The sequence below is a fragment of the Cavia porcellus genome, unplaced genomic scaffold, assembly GCF_034190915.1.
Source record: "Cavia porcellus strain 051 isolate PalLab524CR breed Dunkin Hartley unplaced genomic scaffold, mCavPor4.1 scaffold_6, whole genome shotgun sequence".
In the NCBI taxonomy this organism is placed as follows: domain Eukaryota; kingdom Metazoa; phylum Chordata; class Mammalia; order Rodentia; family Caviidae; genus Cavia; species Cavia porcellus.
The window spans coordinates 1,576,599-1,598,113 of record NW_026947489.1 but is presented as its reverse complement, the minus strand read 5'-3'; the positions used below and the strand labels follow the sequence as shown (position 1 = coordinate 1,598,113).

Here is a 21,515-nt window from a genome sequence, read left to right as displayed (position 1 = left end):
GATCAATGTATGGGATAGCGGGGTAGCTCAGGGGTAGAGTAGATGTTTAACATGCCAAGGCCCTGAGTTCAATCCCAGCTAAAAAACAAAAACAATGACTTTCACAGGTCTGCAGACACTGCATTGAACTCCAAATTCACAATCAGCCACAAAAATAAAAACCCCAAAATGTAAAAAGTACCAACCCACAGAGGTTTGAAATGCACCACTTTAACTTCATAGGAGTATTTAAAAATGACATCATGTTTGATGGCAAAATATCCCAGATGGTGATTTATATTTTACCAAAAAGCATACCAATTATGGCACATGCCTGTAACTCCAGCACTTGGGAAGGCTAAGGCAGGATGATCACAAATTCTAGCCCAGTTGGGCAACTTAGGAACTCTACCAAATCCTGGCTCCAAATTGAAAAAAAAGAGTAAATCTAGAGTCAGGTGTGATGATGCACGCCTGTAATCCTAGCACTTTGGGAGGCTGAGACAGGAGGATCACAAATTCAATCTCTGTCTGGGCAACTTGGTAAGATGTCTCACAACAGGGCGGCATGTGTGCAGGGGATGTAACTCAGCGTGTAGGTCCTAGGTGCAACTCCAGTACCACCACCAAGAGAAACAAACGAATACATACCCCACTACTCCCTAGGTGAGATGAGTAACAGTTTGAAAAGAGGCAAAACTACGAACGCTTACACTGCCCTACACACACGGCAACCTGATACACGGTATGCCACAGTGAGCAGAACAAGGGGCTCATTTAATCCTAGAGGTTCTGATGCTGCCCCTTCCAACTTCAATCAACCGTCAGCCTCAAGTTCCTCAGTGGACTCACAAGCCACTGTGGAAGCTCCGATGGGACACGACTAAACCATAATGCATTAACAGCAACAGCACGGTTCAGAACCAGACGGCTTATTTAAGCCAGATACACGCAGTTTATGACGACAGCGAGGACTGCGATCTGCCAGGTGTGTAACAGCAACCGCGGTCATAAGCCCCAGACTCCGAATTTCACATGGCTCACCACATGCAGGCACGCGAAGGCCTTCTGGCCACATTAGCAGTGATCGCGTGCCTGGCACGCTCTCTCTCTGAAAATCCCTCACTTCTGCCTGAGACAATCACAATGTCATGATTACAAGTGCCAGGAAATAATTTCTAGAATCCCCTCTTCAAATGTCTATAAAATGATGTACCAATTATTCTAGTTATCTGCCAAAGATAATTCTAAATGCTTACACTCAGGAGTTAAAAGTGCAAAATTATCCTTCTAACCCGACTGCCCCAAGCGTCACACAATGACATTTTGGTCAGTAACCAACTCCATGTACGACAGACGTCCCATAAGGTCACACAGTCTGCAGTCAGAGCTGTCTCGTTCACACTGAGTATGCTCCGTGCGCCCAGTTGCAAAGTCACTCAGCAGCTCGTCTTATTATCTTTTTATCGGTACCGGGATCGAACTCACGACCGCCTGCTTGCAAGGCAGGTGCGTATGCCGCTGAGCTAAATCCCCAGCCCCTTCAGCAGCTCGTCTTGCCAAGTGTGTCCTTGTCATCGCTGTGTGGTGTCCATGTAGTTTACTGAAAGAGGATTCTGTGTGTGTGGACGTAAAGCGGTGGGAAAGGGTACTGCGAGAGCTGGAGAGTCAGGCACCGCGGCGCACACCTGCGATGCCAGCCCTTAGGAGGCTGAGGCAGGACGAGAGCGAGGTGCAGTGCGAGGCTGGCTGCACTGCGCAGTCAGCCCTTGTCTCAGAAAGGAAAGAGACTGAGGCTGCATGACGTAAGCGCAGCATCATGCTAAGGAGTCTCAATTTAAACCAGCAGCAAGGGGAAGGAGGGCTGAACGCGTGCTCTTCACTACATTCTTCTCAGATATAATTTGTACTGCTCTGAAAACCGCTCAAGGTGACCTTAAAAATGCACACTGCGTGAGAACATTAAGGAGGTAAAAGCAGGAGTCTCAGGGAAAATGGTAGGAGAAATTAAGTAATCACAAACATCGTCAGTTAGCGAAGTGCTGTTTTATGGCCATAAGGGTCTACATGCTAATTACCAGCAGAAGATATTCAGTTGACTTTATTTCTCCTAACCACTAACAAAGGAATTAAAATTATGGGGCACAATATTCTATAGAAAAGTAAAACTACTTTCTCAGGGGAAGGACAATTAAATCTTGATCCAGATAACATAAGAGCACCCATTTTACAGTCTTTACCACATAGCTATCTCCCCAGTCCTTTATTTTAAAATTATGAGACAGGGCCTCACCGAGCCGTCCAGGCTGGCCTCACACTTGTAATGTGATATGGTTATTAAGATCTATAAAGTAAAAGCCAAGTTTCTGACGTTTTTTGGCTCCACTTTTTCATACAAAACAATAGCATTATGGTCAACTCTAGCTAATAGCCAGCCTACGAAGAGCCAGAATTAAGAAAGAAAATTTTAAGGTATCTAGGATATGCAAACAAACTTACGTTCATCACTGGAGACCCAAAAGTGTATTTCTCCTAAGCGTTTTTGTTCTATCAAGGATTGCTGAGGTACATGGTAAGGGGTAAGGAGAGAAAAAATGACCAGGTAGATTGGGTCTATTTCAAATGCAATAGTTTCTTTTTGATGTATTTTAGTATCTGTGCTGCCAAAGCAAGTCCTCTTTCTGCAGTTTTTATACACCTGCTTCCGGTCAAAGATGTCATTTGAATTCGAATGGTTGAAAACTGGAAAACTCTAAGTCCCTGAATGAACCAAACCCCTCAGAATTAACAGTCAGCCAATCAAAGACGGGTAAGGTACTGCCAGAAACCCCTGAGAACATAACAGGACCACTGGGCCAGTGAGGCAGCTGCCCCACCCCAGAGCTGAGATACTCTGAAGAGCTATGGGTCACCAAAACTCTCCTACAAAAGTCTCTAAAAACCTTTTCCCTAAATTAAAGCCCTAATTGGGTAACCACACAGCTAGATATGCATAGGAAGCCCTGAAAGTATTCAGGGTATCACTGCATCATTATTCAGGGCCCTGTAGCAGCACTTACGTGGATTATCCCATGCAGGCCTCACTGGCACTCCGACAGAGAGGTCGCATCACTGCCAACACACATTCTTTCTTTTGGTGGGGCGAGGGGGGACTGGGGAGGGCCTTGCAAATACTCTACTAACCTAAATCTCGGTCCTTTTTGTAAAAACAATTCTGAGATGGGGCCTCACTAAGTTGCCCAGGCTGGCCTCAAACTTGTAATCCTCTTGCCTCAGCCTCCTAAATCACAGGCATGTGCCACAGTGTCCAGCCAGACACATACCCCCTTCTCATCACATAAAGAAGGACGAGTTGCACATGCCATCACTGCCTCCGTGGTGGCATTCTTTCCTAACACAATCTGTACCACCTAAGCTGTCAGCTCTGGCTAGCCTGTGGAGTCAGGAATAGCCTTCTCCAGACAAGCTAACTAGACTGGGGCAATGCCGCCCAGATAAGCTGCTGAGGTCAGGGGCTGGGGGTGAGAAGACACTGACAATTTACTTCCATATGATTTCCCTCAAATCTTTTTAACAACCTGCCTTTTTCCAAAAAGCAAATAGCTTACTTTGATCCCCAAAATAGTAAATGATAGACCTCAATACTTGCAATATACTTGACTAAACTATCAATACCTCCTTTAAAAAAATTATAAAAGTTTTGTAACTAGCCTAAAAATAACTTTACTAAAACCTAGAGAAAATATACCTAACCAAGAGTTCTAAAGAAGTATTTCTGCTTCTTTTTCATTTTCCTTAATGGAGTTACAGCTGACACACGGCCAGTCAAGCAGAGCTGTGTCACCAATGAATGTCACATTACCTAGTGCGTCTCATGATCCACAGCAGCTCCGCAGCCACTGATCTGCATGTGGCTACTGAGGAGGAGAACAGGAAGCTGGGGGAGTGAAGACTTCTCTGCTGCTATGCTGGGGATGTTTCTTACCACACTTTAACTGATACAAAGAATTTGCGATTTCCAAATTCTCAATCCGAAAGCCTCAAAATCTATTACTGTACAGCCATGGATGTAGGTCAGTGATAGAATGGTCACTTGGCAGGTATTAGACGCTGAGCAGGATTCTGAGTATCAAAAAAATCTATCCCACTGAGGATTTATAATATGCTCTTTAGTATTCCTCCTCAAAGGAGAGACAAATTTAATAATAAAAATTATGAGTTTGTATATTTTGACAACTTAATCTTACAACAACCCTATCAGCAAATTATTCCTCTATTTTACAAATTAGATGACCAAGGCATACAATGTTTTAAGTAATTCAGCCAATATCACCCGACTATTAAAAGGGACACCCAGGATGTGGCACCGGGCAGCCTGACTCCACAGCCTATTACTCAACTCATGCTGCGGGCTTCACATTGCCCAGGAACTCCATCTTAACCACACTTCATAATACACCTGCAACTAAGAAGCTAAACCCGCTTTTACATCTAGGTACAGTTATGTCCGAGCGGGTCCATCCACGAGAAGCCCAGCTTCTTCGATAACATAAAGGGCAGGAGGACGGAGGGGAAGGAGCAGCACGGTGTCCTCACGGTCCTCGCACCCTCCTACATGTACTTTCCACCCAGTAGAACTAATTGACTTGTTATTAGCACTTTCCTTTACGCCCTTGGTAGAAGAGCAATACAGAACACAGAGAATGACCTCAGACAGATAAAGGAGAAAATCAAACTTAGGACCAACTTAGCATCATATAACTTTCCCCCAAATGCTCTGTAAGTGTAAAAGCTTCTCTTCTTTCTGTTGTATCCTGCCTAATCTGTAAAATCAAAGTTTCACTCGTACATCCCAAAACCTTCTTTCACCTTTATTTCTGACACTGATTTATAAAAAGGGGTACTGCTGGACTAGTGTAAACAGGGCTGGGGATATAGCTCAGCAGCATAGTGTCTGCCTGACAAACACAAGGCCCTGAGTCTGATTCCCAGTACCTCCCGCCCCCAAAAAGAAAGGAACAAATATTGTAAACAAAATAGGAACACCAAATTAAAGGTGGAATTTTTAACCATTACATGATGTATTACATTTATTGATCTGGTATAGTAAGTTACTCCTGCATCCCTAGGGTGAATTCTACTTGATCATATGTGATCTTCTTGATAATTTGTTGTATCTTGTTTTCCAGTATCTGGATTTTTGTACCAGTGTTCATTAAGAGAGTGAGTGACATGTAGTTCTCACGTCCCCCCGGCTCACCCTAGTCCTTTTCCACTTTTGGAATCATCAGGTTAAATCTATCTTCCAGGACAACTTAGCCAATATTTCTTCTCTTTCAATTTTATTAAAGGCTTGAGGAGTCCTGGTTGCCATCAGAGAGTCTATTAAGTCCTTCAAGAATTTAGCAGTGCACAAGCGCCTGCTTGGCAAGTGTGAGACTGTGAGTTCGATCCTTCGTAACAAAAAACAACAAAACGGATTTGGCAGTGAATTCATCATTATTGGGCTTTTCTCAGTTAATAGGTTTCTCATTATTTCTTCAATCTCATGACGTGAGACCGCATTTATAGGGTTCTTACGTCTTCTTGGTTCAGCTTTGGTAACTCATATGTATTCAGGAATACATCCATTTCTAGACTTGGATTTAAAACTGAAACGTCAAATGCTGTGACTTGGGAGTTAGACCTCCCATTATAGATCTTAAAACCTCATTAAAGTAAGGTTTGCCATCGTTAAGCAAACAGATTGTAAAAGATTAGGAACCAGATAACCTCTGAAGTTCTGACAGCACTATACGTCTACTGACCGACACAGAAAGAAAAAAACAGAACTTTGGGGTTTTTCACTACTTTTGAATGCAGCTAACATACATTTTCCTCATTTCTACCATCCACCCTTTGACCACTTCCATGAGACTACCCATATTCAATGTGCATTCTTCATCTGCTTTCTGGCTTCTCATTCACTGGTTCTAAAGATGACCCATTTCAATTATTCCCTTAGACAACACATTTGTGGTATTAATCAGAGTAAGTTCGTCTTACGTAGATACACCACCCAAGCAAGTAACATCCTTCTTAGCCTACGCCTCACTAGCAGTTAACAAAATGTTATAAATTTTATCTACATTCTCAACATCCTGCTTAATGCAATGTCTTACATTTTAACGATCCCATCAGTATAAACCATGCATACTATTTTAAAGGAAAATGGCATCTAGTTTAGACTCTCATTTTTAAAGTCTTTGAAGGAAAAATATGAATAAAGTAGAAGAAACAAAAAGACACCTTCCCAAATGGATTCTTTTTTTTTTTTTTTTGTCTTTTTTCTTTTTATCAGTACCAGGGGATTGAACTCACGACTGCCTGCTTAAAAGGCAGGCGCTTATGCCGCTGAGCTAAATCCCCAGCCCCTGACTGTTTTTTTTTTTGCCTTTTTTTCCTTTTTACCGGTACCAGGGATTGAACTCACGACTGCCTGCTTGTAAGGCAGGCGCTTATGCCGCTGAGCTAAATCCCCAGCCCCCCCAAATGGATTCTTGAGGTGATAACCTTTAATAAGAGGGGGGAAAAGGTGGGAGGGGATTGTTTTTCTTCAACAGGGATGTATATTATCAAAGGACTACTAAAAATAAAAGTGGCAGGGCTGGGGATTCAGCTCAGTGGCACAGTACCTGCCTGGCAAGCATGAAGTTCTGAGTTCGATTCCCAGTACCCCCCTCAAAACACAACAAAACTAAACTGAACTAAACTGGCAAGTTTAAAACATGTCCACTACAGTTCCCTTATTTTGAAGTAAATACTCTCACTGATGAAATTAAAAATTTATTTCCAGGAACAATCTTCTACATTAATAGCAAACATCACTTTACTAAAATAAATTTTTATGGTTGATGAAAATATTCATTTTAATGGGCTGAAGTTAACTAAAGATAAACTGCAATCTGAAATATAATCTTCCATCCACAAGAAAAATAGTAATGCAGATTCCAATGCTTAGAATATCTGAAAAAAGGTACGTGGTGCTTAATGACATCCACTGTCAGGATCACTACATGAAAACATTTTATAAAAACCCACCACCCACTAAACCCTCAACATCCCATCCACCAGAAAACAAAAACAAAAACGTACAAGTCCTAAGTAATGTCAATAATGCCGACCTAGGTGTATCTGTAAGCACTTTAGACTTTAAAATAATCAAGTTCCGCGTCCAGTGGCACAGGGTGACGGGCTGAGGGTCTCTACTCACACAGTGCAGGTTGATGAGCAAACAGCTGTCCTGTATCTTGAGACAGACATTAGCTTCCTGCCTTCCCTATCCTCATAAGCAGCTACTTAAACTTTGAGTTTTATGCAAGAAAACATTTTAAAGCCTTCAGTGTTTTACTGCAGCAGACTTCAGATTCATTCCTGTAACACATTTAACATGAAAACAGTTGAGACAGTTAAAACTTATTATGTGCCACATTTTAATCAGCTCAAATTGTAAGGCATGCTCTATTATAGCTACTTAAACGGGATACTGAAGTAAAATTAAGAAATAAAAAAATCCTATCATTTTGTTTTTGACACTAAGGTAAAAAAGTAAGATATACACCCTTAACCTATGTGTTTTATTTTAACCAAACCACCAGCCAGGTAAACAAAGAGAACTTTATAATCACTTATACCCAAAGTAAATAAAAGTAGGTGCTTTTCAGTTTTCCTAAAGGTAAGCTAATCAACAAGCAAACAAGAACACTGTTACAAATACTGCAGAGCCCTGAGAATCTCAAACACAATCCTGCGCTAGCTTTTGACTAGGAATTAGGAGAGTCTGGTCCTGTTGCATTTAGCACGAAAGCTTGTAGCACCTTCCCCGGCAAGTTCAATTTCTACAGTACCTTCACTGCCTCAAGGTTAACCAACTGGTAGAAGGTCTCTCTGGGGGAAAAAAAGACTGCCTTTCCATAAGAAATATTTTACCCTACTCACATTTTCAGAACAAAACACAGAAGTCCAGAAGTTTTATAAATCAGACAGTAAACTACTACATGATAAATATCATCATTTCTCCATTCCACTGAAAATATATATTATAAGCAGTCATAATGACCTTTTTCTCTGCAGAAATAGACAACAAAAAAGATTTTAATAAATGTAAAGAATTCAAGTCTGGCATGGTAGTACACACCTGCAATCCCGCATTTGAGAGGCTAAGGCAAGAGGATCTTCAGTTTAAAAACAGCCTGTATTACACAGCAAATAATTTTTAGAAAGATACACTCTATATAAAAATGAAATACTAGTTAAAATTTTCATAATTATTAATAGTTCTGTCTACCCAATCTACACTTTAAGTAATATTTAGCAGTATTACGATGTGTGAACTTTAATGCATAATTGCACCAAAAACCACATACAAGGAGACGTTAAACTTAGACGTTTCAATGGTTTTCTTTTTCACTTGATTTTTTTTCCTACAATAATAAGTAAACATTAGACAAAATATGTATAGGAATGTGTATATGTGTAGATGTAAAATGTCCTAGAAAACTCAGGTTAACTACTTCTTCCCTACATGTATGTAGACTGGCTTCAATGCATATTATTTTTATTGTCCTCAATTTCTATATAAATTTTAGAGAAAACTCAAGATTTCATGAACATAGTAAATGTATCATTTACAAATAGCAATAGGGTTTAAAACACCAAAAAAAGTAACACCAGCCACTCCAATTTCATTAACTTAAAAGTGTAATTTAATGCTAACATACTGCACATGTGCTAAGTGCTGTAAGAAACGACCGTCAGGGCGGGTGTGATGACGCACGCCGCAATCCCAGCCACTGCTCAAGGCTGCGGCGGCAGGGTCACGGGGTTCTAGCCAGCCTGAATGCACAACAGAAACCCTGGCCCAAAAGACAAAAAACCCCAAAACAAAAGCAAAAACCAAAAAAACCCTTTTGTTTATAAAACTCTACAAATATTCCTTTATCATCTACTTATACGACACATACATATATATGGAGGTAAACAAAGATTTAAGAAATGCAAAAGCTCATAAAAAGCTGTAACTTGATTACCTTTCACATAGATTAAGTTTTCCATTATATGCACACTTAAATTTCACTCCACCTAAAACGTAGATGCTGCTGCTACCAACTCCCAGACTATGGAACTGAGATTCAGAGATGTTAGGATTTGTTCCTGATCACAGAGCGAGTAAGTGACAGAGCTGGGACTTGAGATCAGATCTATTTGCCCCCAAAATCTGGGGGTACTGGTAGGATACAGAGAAATAGTCATCTATTATTGCATTGATAGATCAAACCAATATCTGAGTTAGTATTTGAGTTGGATTGTATGTTAAGTATTATACTGATAAATAAGTGTCATCAAGAACCCAAAAGGATAGTTACAAATTCAGGGATATCATCTACGAAAAATCGTAATGGAAGTAAGCAGCCTAGCAAAAGGACAAAAGGGAACATATTTTGAAAAAGAAAAAAGAGCATGCTTACCTCATGTGGCACAAGAGTGCTTAAAACAATGTACAAAAGTCTCTGCAGACACGTTTCAGTGCAGCTCAGCACTGCCTAAGGCTGGAGCTGAACAGCTTCCCTCTTCCAGCCCTGATTAAGTGTCACCATCACTAACATCACAGCACAACCGTCAAGGAATGTTAAAGTCCTTATATGTGAAAGTTTTACGAAGATTGACATATATTAAGTCTCAAAATATCTCCCCACAAATATTTTATTATCACAAGAAGAATAACTTAAGTGGAAGGCCCTGGCAGGTATCATGATAGCCGGCAGATAAATTTGGTATCACTGGTAATGAGACACGGGGAATGCACCTCTGGGGTGATGCCATAGAAGCAACACATCACAAACACTAACGCTCCCTCCAGAATACATCTTCTAGCTTTAATCCTGAGCACATCTGATGAACCCACATTGAGAGAGATCCTATAAACAAATGGTCTTCAAAAGTGTCAATATTAAAAACTAGGCAAATTTTCATGAGTAAAGGACAATAAAGAGATGTGACAACTAAATGCAATGAAGATTCTAGGCTGGACACTCATCTGGAAAGAAGTTATGAAAAATGTTACTGGGAAGCCAGTGTAACCTTAATGTGGCCTGCATGTTAGACAATTAGTATCAGTGGTAGCTGCCCTTACCTTGCTAACTGTCATGTACTCAGTCATACAAGTTCTCAGGACCTACAGCTGAATTAAGTACCACGTAATAAAGGGATACAGCATGCAACTTGAATGTGTTAAAAGTTTTAAAAAAACCAGGAGGCTGGGGCTTTAGCTCAGCGGCATAAGTACGCCTGCCTGGCAAGCGTGAGGTCGTGAGTTCAATCCCTGGTACCAAAAAACAGGAGGGAGAAAAGTTTTCAAAGCATAATAATGTGTTAACTTTCTGAATGGACAAAATATTAATAGACAAAACTTTGTTAAGCAGACATAGAAATTATCGAATCATTGTAGCTTTCTATAAATTTAAATTATTCCATAACAAAACCTGAAAGACAAATATTTGAACCTGATATTCTAAGAATTCTGAATACCTAACACAACTAGACCGCATCTTACAGCCACACTCAGATGCCAATGGAAAAGCAATCTACTCTTCATAATTACTTACTCAGTGAGTTACAAGAAATAGCGGCCTGCTTTAAAACATCAGATATGAGCACAAAACGACACGTGCTATCGCACTGATGACCAAATGTGACTGCTGCTCTGAGCCTTGTTATTATTCTATTGCAACCTTCCCAAAACCACACTCCTGTTAAACACACCAATTTTCCCCCTGGAACACCGTTTTTCTTTAATTGTGAATGCAGCAGCTAGTATCTCCCTGCCAAAATTTCCACATCAAGTTAACTTCTGGTTATGATAATGAGCAAAACAGATCCGTAACAAGAGCTAACGAACGATCAGTAACATATACAACCAACACTGGACACAAAACTGCAGTGTCAGTAAAGATGAGGAAGCTCACCCTCACCGCACAGGACCCGGAAAAGATGCTATAATCAATCATGATTCACTACCACTGCCAGACCTCTTTACTGCCTTTCCAATTTTCCCCCCACTGATCTATATTTAAACTCCCAATTCCCTAAATGCTTTAGGGAGATGACACTGAAATAAAAGTCAAAATAGCTCACACAGTATGAATGAAAACTGACCAATTCAAATGTGACACTTAAATCAGTTTTAAATGCAAAATACCAAACTCAACTACAGGACGCGTATATGGATGTGTGTTTGTGGGGGGAGGGGAGCTGAACTCTTGAATTGACATTTATTGTATACCTGCCAAGGTGATTATAACATCTAGGTAAGACTCAGAAAATACTGCCCAAACGGGGCATGGTGGCACATGCCTACTGTGATCCCAGCACTTGGGAGGCAGGAGGATTGTAGGATTGCTAGAAGTTTGAGACAGCCTGGGCTACAAAGTGAGCCAGCGTGAACTGTTTAGAAAGACGCTCTCTCGGACCAAAAAAAGAGAGAGAGAGAGAGAGAGAGACAGACAGACAGACAGACAGAGAAAATATAGCTCATTTCATTTCACAGGCACTCACTGAATCAGTCAAATCCACAGTCATGAAGCTGAAATACAAATCGCCAACATATGACATCACAAACTACAGCCGTGGAACTGTAGCTTTTTCTGTGCTTACCTTAACTTAAATAGAGAAGGGAGGTGGTACAGGAAGGAATGCAAACAGGCTCTGAAGCGTAAGACAGAGCACAAGACAGAAGGACGAGGGCAGTAAGTGGGATCACAGTCAAGCCTCCCAGCACCTGTCTGAAGTCTACCACAGCCTTGCAGGTTAAAGTTTTAGATAAGAGACACCGCTTTAGGAGAGGGGTCCAGTTAAGGGGAAAGAGAACAGCTTTTTGGAGGGAGTAGATAAGGAATAAAGGTGACTAGGTGGCAGTTTGTTCTAAAATGCTAAACTTCTGGTATAATAGAGGTTTTTAAATTTTATTACCAAAGTAGAGAAATAAACTCTACCAGCAGTTTTCACTCCTTGATATTGATACAAGTCATACCAAGACTTGCACTAAATGCTCATAGTGACATTATTTCTAACAGCCAAGAACTGAAACAACCCAAATACACTTACGGTGAACAGACCAATGACGCATCACACAGTGGAACACCAGTCAGCAAAAACCAGCAGTGAATACCATGAGCACATTATAGGCGACTCTCCAAGTCCTTATTCTAGGTGACAGTGCTAGGAAACAAATGATCGTGCTGTATCACTTCCCTTCTATGAAATGTGCCCCAAAATACGACTGTACCAGAGCAGGCAGATCGGGGGCCACAGATGGGGGGGCGCTAAGGCACCCTCCGGGCCATGGGAATGACTGACAGCATGGCTGTGGTGGTGGAGGAGGGATCCGCAGTGCTCCTCGTAACTCAAACTGCACACAACAGCAAACAGGAAGACGCATGTTTTGCAGATGGGACGGGGACCAACAGAGGAAGAGGCAAGAGAGAATGGCAAGAAGTAAAGGAATTAACTCCCCACGATGAATGTAATCATTAGGTACTGCAGACATACTAATACAAGCATTTTAAAAACAAAATTCACACAAAACCAGTGAACTTTATGTTATGCAATACCTCAATAAAGCCGACTTTAAAAAATAAAGCAAGCCAGAGCAATAGGACAGTGAGTTCAGTTCAAAGTACTGTTTGGAGTTAAGCCAATGCCAGCGAAGACGTAACAAAGTTCAGATGAGGGCCCAGAGTTCAGCACAGCGGCCAAGCGCTGGTCTGGCAAGGCCCCGGTACCAAAGCCAAGCTTGGGATACAGTCACACAACTGAGGAGTCAGAGGTTCTGTAAGTGCTGCCCTTTCCCTAAGTAATTTTTATTTGATTCTTTTGTATCTTAATTTTCTAAATAATTATCCTAACTTAGTACAAGCAGAGAAGCAAACTTTCTCTCCTCTACTCTCTCCTATATCTACTTCTTATATCATTTCAACCCCTTAAAAATGATTTGGTACTCTGAATAAGATGAACCTGAATTGTATTTTAAACATATAATTATTTATAATAAGCAAAAAACATGAATTAGAACTCACACACACTCATCGTTTTTCTTTTAAACACAGGGTCTTGGCTGGGGATTTAGCTTAGTGGGGTAAGTGCCTGCCTGGCAAGCCCAAGGTCCTGAATTCGATTCCCAACGCCAAAAACAAAATACACAGGGTCTCTCAATGCTGCTTAGGCTGGCCTCTAACTCCTGCGCTAGAGATACCAGAGCTGTGCCATCAAGCCTACCTCATCACCAACTTCTGAAGCTGGGGTGGGAGCTAGTCATTCAAGCTCTACGGACTATGATTAGCTGGTGCTAGACTTCAAAGTATAACACTGACCTTAAGGAACTCACTTCAGTCTAACAAAAGATACTGCACCTTTCCAATAAGTAGAGCACAGCTCATTCCTTCAACTAAGGATCACTTCTGCATGTTCCCTCTTTCACAAACAGAAAAGCAGCTTCTCCACACCTCAGGTGCAACTTCCTCGCTCACTAAATTTGTCACAAAATAATTCATGTTCCTAAAATGTTTAACTTCCCTGGCAATGTCCACATTAAAAAACCCTTCCCTTTGGGACGGGGATACGGCTCAGCGGTGCAGCACCTGCTGGCCAGCACAAGTCCTGAATTTTGTTCCTGTAGCCTCCAAAAAAGTCCTCTTGAAAAATGTAATAACTAATTTCAGATACATATACATATATATATATATATATATACACACACACACACACAAAGGAATAATTCCAGAATCAAAACTAATAAACTGGGGGAAGAGGAAGAAAAGTGTAATAACTAATACTTACATATAAGATTTAAAAATTAACCTAAATTGGATAATGTGAGAGCAAGAAATTTATTCAGAAAACTAAAAATTATTTAAAATTATGTGTATGTATGTGTGTGTGTGCGTATGTACACATAGTGCTGGGAATGCAACACAAATCCTCATGCACACTAGCTGAGTACTGTATCACTGAGCTAAACTCCTACTATAATTATATTGAAAATATAATTGATTTAAAATATTCTTATATGTTTGCCACAAAATGAAATGTTTAAAAATCCCCTATTTTTTACAGTTTTTTTCAATTTAAGCAACTTTTCACGATTCTATCAGTGTTACAGGAATAACAGGAGTGCCAAGATGAAATATTTCAACAAAGACATTCACTCATTTCTTACTACGGTGGAGACTTGAAGAATGTAATATTCAGGCTGAAAAAGTTAGGTGATAGTTAGCAACTAATTATCTCACAGATAAAATATATCTGCTGGAAGGGGGTAAATACACGTGGAGAAAACTGTGAATACAAAAGCATTTCCACTACTCGAGAACCTCGCTCAGGTTCAGAGCATAATTCAGCCCGTCACATTCTGACAATAGTAGATTTCAGGACCCGGCTGTCTTGGTCAACACTGTACAGAATTTCAAGTTTCTGGCATACCTGCTTAGAACAGGTGTTTAAGGCATTCAATATTTAATAATAGATGAATACTTGCATTTATTCACATCACAACTTCCCCCAAACTCTTATATATCAACTGCAGGGAATCCAAGCACCTATGCAAAAATCAATGACCAGGTTTTTCCTACTTTTGACTTATAGGATCAATCAAGGAGTGCTTCAACAGCACCGACAGACAAATCCAGTCTAAATTAGTTCCTTTCCTCTTTCCAACTCATTAAATAGTCAGCAGTAGGTTAATCAACAATCTAAAAATCAGTGGCCAGATGACTTCCTTGTTTAAGATTTCCTAATTTGTATTATATTCTCAAAAATTTAATGATACCATAGGTCATTTTGCAAAGCAACAAGTCACAACTGTTCTACTGATCTGGATTCAACCTTGCATAGAGAACGTCTTGATAACTTAAGTTTCTATAGTAATGAGACCTGACCTGTAAACTGCTTGACAAGTCTAAACCAGCCATTCCAAGATTAGGCTTTTCTCTTCTGTTCCTACAGGTAGTTATAAAAGCCACAAAATAAACTGCTGGAACCATGATTTGATGTAGCCAGCTAGTATCCATTTTTCTACTTCTCCAGCAATAGGCCCTAATTAACAGCTCCTTTTTTATTACTGTTAAACCTGCTGGAGGAAGTCTAACAGTTCCAGCAGGGTCTCAACGTGCTGCTGGGAAGTTAGTCCCAGTGACCTGGTTTACATCAGCTAGAACCAGCCCAAGGTGAGTGTGACTCAAAATGTCAAGACATAAACAAGTTTAAAAACTTAGAACTTGGGCCAGGATTTAGCTCAGGGCCACAAGTGCCTGCCTGGCAAGAATGAGGTCATGAGTTTGATCCCCCGTAACAAGAAACAAACAAACAAACAAACAAAAACTTAGAACTTTTCTGAAAAGATCACTGAACATCCATTTCTCTATGCAGTACAACTTTTAGATCACTTTTTCCTCGAGCTGAGGACTAATAGCATCAGAAGGCTGCAAATTCCTTGGTTTACCCCATAACTAATAAGCCAACTTCTGAAGACTAAGCTCACTCGAGAGCTCCAAGGGCCCTACAGTTCTTAGATACACAATGGGAAATATTATTTTTAGCACAGAACACAGTTAAATATATATATACACACACAATGGAATAGAAAATGACTTCAGACTACTGTAAAGGCAGTATCTTCAGAATAATTTAGCTCAACTACAGTTAGACCAGAAGATGCACCTCTAAAAGATATTCTTGATCCTTAAGAAACACTGACCTAAATGTTTGTACATATTATGGCTTGTGTCTAGATGTGCCCCCAAAGCCTCATGTATTCACAGGTGGGGCTCTTTGGAGCTGGCTGGAGCCAGGGTGTGGGCAGTACATTAGTCCACGGATTGGATTTGGCAGTTCTGGTGAGGACAGCAGGAAGCCCCACCCACCCCGGGTGTGGGTGGGGCCAGCCAGCAGGCTTCTGCCTGGGGAGGCAGGGGGACTGGAAGGCCGGCAGGCGCTTCTGCTGCCCTTGCGGCTTTGCTGTCTCCTGCCTGCTTTGCCAGGGACGGTTTCTTTGCCATGATGCAGCCTCTGCTGTGTCACAATGCCTGGAGACAGCATACTTTGAACTGAAACTTCTACAAACTGTGAGTTAAAATAAACTTCATCTCCTTTAACAACAAGAAAGATCACACAGAAATCTAAGCTTAGTGATTATTTCAGGAAAATGCCAACACTTTAAACTTGTCTATCACTTGAAATTTTGAAACATGCATCCCCCCAACGAAATCTGCCAAAACCAATTGTTTTCCACTGTGAATTGTGGACAACCACACTTGCAATTTTAGCAAATGTCTTCTGTTAGCTAGACATAAGAAAGCATGGCCAGTGCTAAGTAGATGGAAGAGAGGGATCAAGCACTTTCGCCTTTAGGAAAACACTAATGAAAATAAGTCTATTAATATTCAAATTGATAATGAATACTCAAATTCTCAGGCAAAATAAATCTTTGAAGTAGAGATTAAAGTACATACAGAGAATTTACCAAGATGGTACATCTTGAACAGTATAGATCAGATGATGGCCAATTTTATATGGTCCATTTTATATGCTTTGTTCTGAATTGCCAGAGACATTGGCATATATATAATAGAGCATAGAGACTGCCAATTTCAAGATTGCACAATAAAAAAGTTTCCGTCAAAACTCATATTATAAGGAGAATAGGAACATAAACTATCTTCCAAGAAACAGACAAGTGTAACCATGAGTCACAATGTATCTATGATCAGGACAGCCTTATTTAAGGGAAGAAAAGCTGAATCTAAGAGCTGGATGAAGAGAAAACTATCAACACAGTATGAATCTCTTCCCCTACAGCAATCCAGAAGTAGTTAGGAAAACCAAAAGTCATATAAAGAAAACTTAGACCTCCCATTATTCAAAAACCCTCTTTCCAGAAGAAAGGGCTCAAACATCAAACAGAAGCTATTTCATAAGCAAAATAGCCAGGCCATGAAAATGGACCTCTAAGAACTACAATGATTACCTAGGAAGAAAAAAAACTACGAATAACAGGACCAAGAAATCAGCCACTTTAGAGACATGGCTGGTCTTCATGCAGGAACTGCTTTTTCCGAAAGCTTCCTCTTGGCAAGCACTGCACCAGGCTCCTGACATACTTTTCAGTTATGGGACATTTAAGAAGTTCCAGTTTTCAGCATATCACATTCACTGAGGCATGTATGACACATATACTTCTTGAGACCGAGAGAGATGCAATTTATGAAGAAAAGTCTGTCATACATCTCAAGGACAAAGCCAGTGTCACTGGCCCCACTCCAGTTTTGGTACCACACTGAAAGGCAAGCCATAGCAGCTAGAGAGAGAAAACACAAACAGTCTTTCAGAGAGAAATCTCCCAGCTTCTCCCAGAGGGCGAGACCCGATCCACAGGAAAGCACTGTCCACACTACTCTCCTGCACTAACAGAAGGGACCGAGTAAGCCTTTCTCTCCCAAGCAGCTCTCTCACAGAGAAAGCATATGTACGACGTACAGAAATGTCTGCCTTCATAGGACAAAGTTATGTCTATGCTCGCATTTTCCCAAATGTTCATATTTTTGCATTTTATTATTTTAAGATTACCCACTTAATCTAAATGGACAAAAGGTCCTGAAAATACATTTCCTTTCTGGGGTATTTTTTAGTCTATGAAAACTATCAAAATTATTAAAATAAAATATGGTATGGAGTTCAATCATACACAAATCAGCTGTTAAGCATCTACATTCATCATGCATTCTTGTAGTACCCTCTCTTCTCCTTCATAATTTCGCTTCCTCTGTATCCTCCTCCTTACCCCATTCTTCAGTACAAATATCAGCTGGGTATGCTAGCATACACCTGTAATTCCAGCACTTGGGAAGCTGAGGCAGGAGGATCGCTGTAAGTTCAAGGCCAACCTGGGCTACACTATGAGTTCCAGGCCAGCCTAGAATATACAATGAGAACCTGCCTCCCAAAAAAAAAAAAAAAAAAAAAAAAAAAAATCACTTAGTTAACTAGTTAACAACAGAGGTAACCTAAATGTTTCTTATAAACTGAAAAGACAACTTAATTAATTTGGGGGACACACTAAATCCACAGCAGTGATGAAACAAGGATCTAAACCGAGAGAATCTGTCTCACAATGTCCATGCACCTAAACATGCCACAATCTCAAGATGCAAAGAGATGTAGACCTGACACGTGAGCTGCAGTCACGGGCACTTCCCCGAGCCAAATACTGTGATAAACAAACATGCGGGCATCTAGGAGGGCATCAGGTTCTAATTCTCACTTCACTACTTCATAGTTACATAACTAAAGCAAGTCCCGGAGAGGCACGATTTGAATGAGGAACGGTCATTACAGAAAAACAAGTTACCTCACTCACAAAGCAACATCAAACAGGATTAATATGAGCAAGGAAGCGAAGCTAGAGTGACCTGCTTTCTCAAAAGGAAGGATTACTTTATTAAGAGTGGTCACTGCATGAGCAGAAGGATTCCAGGGTAAATAACGCGTGGCACACACCACAGTTCCACAGAATGTGCACACCGGTCTGCACGCTGACACTCCTGAAGCATAAACATCGATAGGCTGGAGTGGAAGGCCAGGCTCCAGATGACCAGAAGAACAGCTGGCCGCGGTGACACTTCCTGGAACCCAGCACCAAGGAGGCTGGGGCAGGAAGATCAAGTGTGTAGGGCCAGCCTGACTACACAGCAAGACCTCATCTCAAAACACCCAAAGGGTAGCTCAAAAGTTAGTTTTAGGCCCCAAACTAGGTGAAAAGGGACTAGACAGCAAAGCTCAGTAAGTATTAAGAGAAACCTATAGTATTTTCAAAGACATGGCATCTACAGAAGTGATCATCGGCTCACAATAAGCAGCTGGAAGGAAAAACTACCTCAACATTCCAATTCAACATGTATCTAAGTGCTGCTAGCACTCGGGAGGAGACAAGGTAAGCCACCTGCGCCCACACTTCAGGCCCTCACAGCCTCAGGCCTAACGGCACGTGTGCTAAACCATTACAATGCTGTGTAACTAGTAAAAAAGGAACAGAAGTGGTCCATTTTGAATACACCTCTCGGAAAGACGTGAGGAAAGCATGCCAAACAGAGTATGTGAAGACGGAAAGAGCCATGAAAACAGGATGCCTGGAGAAAACACAGGCGCTCTGCCTGGGAGAAGTGCACGGCGAGCGGGCTGGGGATACAGCGCAGTGGCAGAGGCGCCTGCCTGGCCAGGTCGTGAGTTCGATCCCCGGCACAAAAACAAAAACAACACTCCATCCTAGAACTGTAAAATACAGGTTTTTGCCGGGGATACAGCTCAGCGGCACGGTGCCTGTCTGGCAAGTATGAGGTTGTGAGTTCATTTCCCAATAACAGAAAAAAAAAAGAGAAGTGTGAGGTGAGGAAGTGGAGAGACAGGCACACGAGAGGGCAGGATTCCCACGGGCCCATTACGCATAAAGCAGCAAGAAAGGCTGACCCTGCCACTGCTGCAAACAGAGAGGCCCACGCGCTGCCCAGGAGGGAGTCACTGAGCACAGCACCTTCTGAGCACCTGAAGCGGAGGCAGTGCAGCTCGGGCCATTTTAGATGTCATTTAACTTTAATTAACTAGAATTTAAATGGCTGCTTTACTATTTACCATATTAAATGCAAGGCACTGACCTATAGCACATGAAAACAGAATTTTCTTATCTAGGAAGAACAGAAGATTCAGACATTTATAAATCATGGAAGAAAAGAAGGAGGTGAAGAAAATTCATGTGATAATCACAGCGACAACTATGAAGTAAGCAAGCAGCACTCCATTTACATTAAGCACCAAGAATAGCCAAATTTACAGTTTGTTGGTTACCTGGCACCAGGGGAGCAGGAACACAGAAATTACTGCCAAAGGGAATTGTTGCTTAGCAGGCACAAAGTTCCAGTGAGTGATGATTTTAAACTTTCTGGAAGCTGGAAGTGGTGGGGTGCTCCTGTGGTCTGCTACTCAGGAGGCAGGGGTGCTAGGGTTCCCTGAGACGGGGAGTTTGGAGTCAGCCTGGGTTATACAACAAGGCCTTGGGCTTCTCTCTCTTTCTCTCTCTCTCTCTCAGTACTGAGGACTGAACCCACACTCTTCACACTGAGCTATATCCCCAGCTATTTACTTTTTATTTTGTGACAGTGTCTTGCTAAATCATTAAATTGCCTGGGTTGTGCTTGAAGTTTAAGATCTTCCTGCTTCAGTCTCCCAGAGTTCTGGGGTTACTGTTATGTGCTGCGATCACCAGCTCCCATCTTGCCTCTTAAAAAAAAATAATGTTCTGGAGCCAGATAGTAGTGGTGGTTACAGGACTACTCGACTGCTACTTAAAATGGTTCTCCGTAGGGGCGTAGCTTGGTGCTGAGGGCTCGCTTAGCATGCTCAAGGCCCCGGACTGATCCCCACCCAACCACAAAAAAGCATATTCACAAGCCCAAGTTAGTCTGTCTTATTAGTGCTTACTACGGTAACTGTGATGATTAAATCAGTCCTGCTGACACTATTTGCACAAACCCTTCATCATCCATTGCCACGTCCCACCTCCTGTGCCCTCCTGCCTCCTCTCTACCTGAGAACCGGGGTGGGGCTTACTGGGTAAGCTGGCCCCTGCTGAGCCAGCTGTGGCTGCAGCGTTCAGAATAGCTCTGCATTATCCTTTTGTTCCCCCCCTGCTCTATGCTCACCATTTACAGGAGAAAAAGTAAATCACTGTCACCGGGTAGCCGCACACATATCTAATGCAAATAGTCAAGGTCTGTCTCTGATTTTACTTTTTCTATTTCCTAGTCTTAGCTTAGTCATCCCTCTCCCTGCTGAGCTTCTACTGCAGTAATTTATGACATATCATAATATAGTACTTAATAATACTGACTAAGTAAGAAGAAATATTCATACTTTCCAGTTTCACCAAACAGAATCTGAACTTCCTTACAAAAAGGTCCATCTTAACAGCATTTTGCAAACCCACCCAATTAGAGAGCTAACTGGCTAAGTAGGCTCTATGCATACAACTCCAAGAATTTGCCACTGAAACAATTAGAATAATTTTTCCTACCAAAAATGTATTTTAGGGGCCCGGGATTTAGCTCAGTGGCATAAGCACCTGCCTGGCAAGTGTGAGGTCGTGAGTTCAATCCCTGGTGTCAAAAAACAAAAAACAAAACAAAAAAAAATAAAACCGGCAACTTTTGAGAACAGCGCTGTATTGTCTCCATAGAACTTTAAATGGGAAAACACAAAACATATTCTCGTTTTTACAACAGGAAATCCATAGGATTTTTAAATCTACAATTTCCTTTACTTCCAACTGTAAGGAAAAACTCAGTCCCTTCAAAGAAATACAGATCAGCAATGTTTACCTGTATTTCAAAAGCTCCTTCCGTATAATCTTTTCCTTTTAATGCCAAGTGGCTTTTGAAGCCATGGACGAAAAGCTATTT

General features: G+C 41.3%; 1 protein-coding gene across 4 annotated transcripts in view; it reads right to left on the bottom strand.

Moving 5' to 3' along the window:
- Positions 1–21,515, bottom strand: part of Zfand6 (zinc finger AN1-type containing 6) — a 62,790-nt gene that overhangs the window by 25,896 nt on the left and 15,379 nt on the right. Inside the window, exon 1 of one of the 4 annotated variants that reach the window (XM_013152502.3) lies at positions 7,232–7,392. The exons of the other annotated variants lie outside the window; for them this stretch is intronic. The gene's annotated coding sequence lies outside the window, so the exon portion shown is untranslated. Of the gene's footprint in view, positions 1–7,231; positions 7,393–21,515 lie in introns of those variants that run through there. 4 annotated transcript variants of the gene reach the window in all.